Below are 6,000 nucleotides of genomic sequence, written 5' to 3' on the forward strand. Positions count from 1 at the left end.
GTCCATCCTAGTCATTTTCATCAATAAGCTCATTTTGAAGTTGGTCTGGGAGTGTGGTTATGTATATCACCCCAACAAACCTCTCTAAACGGCAATATGTTTTTTTTTATCAGTAGACTATTGGCAATTTAGCAATTAAAATGAGTTTGCACAGATAGGATATTTCATCTCAGACGACAATTATGTTGATGTGAGTCATGAAGTTGTAGCTGTAATTAGGCAAAATATCATTTTGCAAGCTTAGAGGCTTCGCGGACCCCCTGAAAATGCTTCACGGACCCCCAGGGGTCCGCGGACCCCCGGTTGAGAACCGCTGCCTTAAGGCCTTAATACACACTACGCAGTCGCCACCTGTAATAATTAGCCTATTTACATCGGTGTTCTATGCGTGCCGCGTTATAACCAGATAATTCCGCCATGCTAAACTGTTTCCCATGCTTCAGTAGCAACAGAAAACTTTGTGAATTACAATATAGGCGAAACCAGTGGTTCTCAAACTGGGGGGCGTGCCCCCCTTGGACGGCGTGAAAGCATCTGAAGCGCGAAGCTCGAAGCTCTGGTATATTGAAATTTAAAGCGCGAAGCTCCGGTATATTGAAATTTTTTCCGCGCCTGGCGCGATTCACCTCCATTTCATAGTTATTGCTCTGTGTATAGTCCGAATTTCATATTGGAGAATTCTCTCAGGGTTGTAATGACTCGAGTCACGATATTCTGATGACTTGACTTGACTCGAGTTATTTTCTCAAAATGCGGAAATGACTCGACTCGAGACAATCTGTGTATTGACTCGACTTGGACTCGAGTCATTGCGCATGACTCGAACCAAGTCACGGACTCAGACAGCCAAGACCGGTACTGGTACTTGAAAACGCGACCAGAAACTGTTAAAAGTGGGGAAAATTCGTATATTATAAATACGAACCATTCGATATCACCAAACAGAGTTGTAAAAAGTGGGTTTAACAATACTTTAACTGGAAACTGAGCAGTCAACACAATGACTTGGACTCGAAACTCTGCTCGATGACTTGGACTTGGACTTGACTCGGTGGTGAATTGAAAATGACTCTGTGTGATTATCTCTTACTACTATCTCTCTCTCTAATAGTTTCCCTAAACGCATGAGCGATCTCGTCTTCTTGTTGTTGTGATTGTGCGACGTGCGTGCATGCATATATTGGCACCCACGTCTTGTGAGTTGTTGGAGCAATAGGGATTAGGCTAGTCGATGCAACTGTTCTTTTGTATTTCAGTTTGATCATTTATTACGGTATTTAACCTATGAATAAATGCAAAGTTGCACAGACTCGACTTGACTCGAGTCAAAACTATAAAAGTGAGATTGACTTGTGACTCGGAGCTTTGTGACTTGGTTACTACCCTGATTCTCTCATCAACAGTCATAACCTTCCACACCATCAAACTATATGTAATGATTGCTAACATTCTGGTTTCGTTGTGTGATATGACGATATGGGGGCACGAAATATTCCACTGTCAAAACGTTAGAGAACCAGTGGGCTAAACTGAAACCTGTGCTGAACCATTATAATTAAAGAGTATTCTACGTGTCATGAATGAAACATGAATAGCTTGAGATTGTTGCTAATTACGTCGCTACAGTTGTCAAAGAACACCTCTCTACCTCATCACTTACATGTTTAACACTAATTGTAATTGTAATTGTAATCTGATATTTTTAGTATTGAGTAATTGTAATTGTAATGTAATTGAAACATGCAAGGGAGTAATTGTAATTGTAATTGAATTGAACTGAATTATTGTAATTGATCCAACTCTGGTGTGGACACAAGCAAATCTCACCGCTAAATGAAATTGATCTACCTCACACATTCTATTTGGCCAAAGGCAATTTGACAGTAATTTTTGACCGGCTTGCCGAGCGCAAAATATGATAAAACGGGTATCAATCGAAAGCTACCGCGGTACTGATTCTGAAAATATAAATTTTATTCTGCTCGTGGCGCTGGAACCCCCAAAATCAGCCTGGAATGTTGCATTGTAACGGTAGTTTGGTAATGTGAGAGCGGGGGGGGGGGGGGACTGACGAAGTACCTTTTCAGTCCTGGGTAGGGCAATATCATTTTGTAGGGTTACCATATATCCTCCTTTAGGAGTATTTGTCTTCCCTTTTCAGGAAATTAAAAACTACCTCCGAGGACGCCTAAATGTACTTTTTCTTTCTTTCAGTCAACACCACATTCGGGAGTCAAGTCAAAGTGGTGACCTTTTTTAGTCGACACAACAAGATTTCCAGAAAATATCACAAAGCAGCTGTTTTCAATTTCGGTAAACTAACTTTTATGATTTTTTAAAAATTGTCCCTCTTTCCGGATTCCAAAATCTGGTAACCGTAGTATTCGGTGATAGCTGAAACTTGTTCACATGAAAATGGAAAATGATTATAAAGAAAATATGAAATTTCGTAACCAAGTCCAAAACTAATCTAGCTTCAAAATGATCGCAAATATACATCCGATCCATTCCGAGACCAGCCAAAATCACCAAATCCATTTTTATTTAGAATGCAAATCTGAAGCCATGCTCATCTCTGTTGTCGGTCAGTGATCGGCACTCGGCAACCGCGGTGTTCCGCGAGGAGTTCGTTACTGGTCCGCGAAAAGTTCGTACACTCTAGCATAGTGGGCAAAATCACTGATAAAAATTGAGAGATACAAATACATTTTTTAGAGAAAAGCCATTGTTTAAAACACTGTTTAAAACAGAGGTCTCAAACTCAAATGTGTTCGCGGGCCAATTTCCTAGTTTTTTTGATGACGCTGCGGGCCGCACCATCAATAATAGGGGTAATCACAGTATAATTCACAAGTAGGTCGTATTTGACGTGACCTTGCAGACTGGCATTCCACAAACATCGTGAAATGTAATTTCCTAATGTAGGGCGAGATGTGGTACCGATGGATCAAAAATTGCTAAATGATCACTGGCCCTCAAATCTTCAGCCGAAAATACCAGATCTTTTGCTGTCTCAACACTTCGATACAAGCTCTACCTATCGCGGACATTTACATGAATATCCGCCTTTTCAAAAAATATTTATAATCGTTTAAAGATTGTAGCTCGAACGTATCATCGGTCCCCACCCGGTGGGTCCAAAGGCACACGACAATGGGACCTATGGGGCATACGCTCAAAAACTCAAATTTGTCAATTTGTTTTATTGTGTAGCCTGCAATAATCTCAGCTAAAGCAAGCCAATGAAGAATGTTTCGTCACCACCTTCAAGAATAAAATAGATTATATCAACTCAAATGTTGGTGTAAAATCACGTTTTGATTTACGCCCAAACTTCCAAAATTAATGCCACATACATATTACCCGCAAATCGACATTTTGTCTTTCAAATATCTCGTAATAGCGATACCACTGGTAACTTTGATTTACAGCCTCTGTAGGCGTGTTTCTGATGTTAAGTAATTACTTAGTCCATCTATTTTGCATGATTTGGCTATGGTACCATAGGTCCCCCACACCCTATAAATATTGTAATTGAATTAACAAAAGTCCACTCGAGGATGGTATTGATTCAAAAAATATGTGTCATTATATATCTTGATACAAGCCCTATACTTCATATCAAACATTAAGGCGGGCTTGTTAGTCTGGAAGGTTATATAGAAAATGTATATGTCGATCCAAATTTACTTTACACCCCCTAAAACGTAAATAATTTGTCACAGATCCCATAACTTACGCAGGTCGAAGTTTTTTGCATGTGAGGAAAGATTCTGCAAGCATGCCATTGTAGACAAATTCGCGTACTGTAATCATGGGATTATCACAGAGAATTTTTCAAGTATTTTCGGTCCCAGTGTCTCATCGGTACATCTACCCTAGGCGCCGAGTTACGGGGTGGCGGAGTGGCGCAGCCACCCCATGGCAGAATTATGGGGTGGCGGCCACCGCATACAATAAGATTGAACGCCCCCCGTCTGCGATTTCAAATCATCAGCGCTGTCAATTAGCGAGTCCGTGATAGCGCGTAAAGTAAATGCCAACTATTTTCCATTAACCGATACGCGCGCGAATAATTGAATACGCAGCTTCGTCGGCGACGATGAACTAGTGCTTAAAACGCCCCAAGTTCAAGTTTATTCATAGAATTTCATCACTTCAAAACATCACAAGACTGCAATACAAGGAATGATAGGAAGATGTCGAAACGACTAGGAGTAGTCTTAAGATCAGACACCCACCTAGGCCTAGGCGATGTAAAGAGGAGGCATGCACATTGCACACTGAATGAAAGTAAAAGAAGCTAATAGAAAGTGGCAACTGGCAAGTGACGGAAGGCGAGATCGATATCTCAGGTCGTGGTCCGGTAAATGGTGCGGGCTGACTAGTATTCACTCAGCAAAAATTGCTTGTATTTCGACTTGAATGTGGCCATGCTCGACGACTGTCGGATAGCCGGCGAGATACTGTTCCACACTTCATAGGTCCGGCATATTTGAGCGATGATATTTTTTGTCAACCATATGATAGTTGGACGACGTGGACGCGCGTGTGTCGTACTTATGCACTTTTGATACCGAGGTAAAGAAGTCATCGAAGTTTTCGGAGCAGCGGCCACAGTGGAACTGATACATAAACTTTGCAATTTTTAGTTTCCGCATATCTTGTATGTTTAGGACACCGAATTTTTTGAGCAGTGATTTGTAAATTGTAATCCGTGATTAGTAATCAGACGATCGAAGCAACCTCGTTTACGACGTCGATTTCGACACGCTTGCGCTGAGAAACATCATCTTCTCTCAACCAGACGAGCGAATTCACGTTCTCATTCTCTTAATTAAATTGTATTTGCGCCCATATTCGTTTACAAAATAATTCGTGTTTTAGTTCCGTGATAGTTTCTTTAATTGGAGGCTTCGAGCGCGAAATAGGACAGTGCGTTTGTGTAGCGTGGCCTATGCCTACGAATTGAAAGTCATTTCTACGCAAAGTGCTCATATTCATTACTCTAACATGGCTTTGCCAACTTTTATCGGGAAATGCAACACGAATGTCATTTTGAGCAAACAATTGTCGCGATGTCAGACTCGGAACTAGGGCTGGGCACAATGATTCGAGTACTCGAATCTGAATCGAGTATTAATTTTAATGATTCGAGTCGAGTAGTAAAAGATGGTTTTTTCGAGTACTGCAATTATACGCTCCTCGCCACTGAAAGTTAATTTATCAACGAAAATTATAGTTTCGATTCTAATTTTCACTGTTGAAGCCTTGAAACCTTGATTGGGGGTATCGTAGCATACGAAACATATAGTACAAACCTACGAAGGTTACCGGACGTAGAACATTTCCGAAGTCATGATAATCTCACAACATTGTCACCAAGTGGAATGAAATCGATATGGTCCGAAAAATACCAAAGTATCATTTATGAGATGGATAACAGGCATTATATTCTTTGTGGTGGCATAAACGGTACATATTTGAACTTTGACGCATAACATTCTGTTATGACGTCATAATTGTTGGTACTCGATTACTCGACTCGACTCGAAGCATATTACGTGATTCAGAATCGAATCACTCAGGTACTCGATTTTGCCCAGCCCTACTCGGAACCCAATTGTGCTGTACGCAAGCTGAGCAATTAATGATTAGATGCGCGCTTTCTCGTTTGCTATCATCTGTAGGCTACTAATTCTTGTCTGCTTTATACATCTCGTATTCCCTCGGTGTCACTTGTCAGTGTTTGTTTTGTTATTAATACTGCGCATTGTGCAGTGCACGGCGTTGAATTACGTTGCCAAGTATTGATGCAACGAGATTCTCGGTAGCGCAAATTCTGAATTTATTCGACTAGTTTGAACGGGAACCTTCTATGTTCCAATAAACTTCATTTCTGGACGGACTCTATCGAGCGCAACCATATAGCGGATCGAATTTCAAACCTTTGGGATATGTATTTCTATTGATAAGGTCGCGGCATGCGCCCATAATGCT

This window comes from Botryllus schlosseri, chromosome 6, assembly GCF_051294905.1.
Source record: "Botryllus schlosseri isolate E-star chromosome 6, Bs_hap1, whole genome shotgun sequence".
NCBI classification, from domain to species: domain Eukaryota; kingdom Metazoa; phylum Chordata; class Ascidiacea; order Stolidobranchia; family Styelidae; genus Botryllus; species Botryllus schlosseri.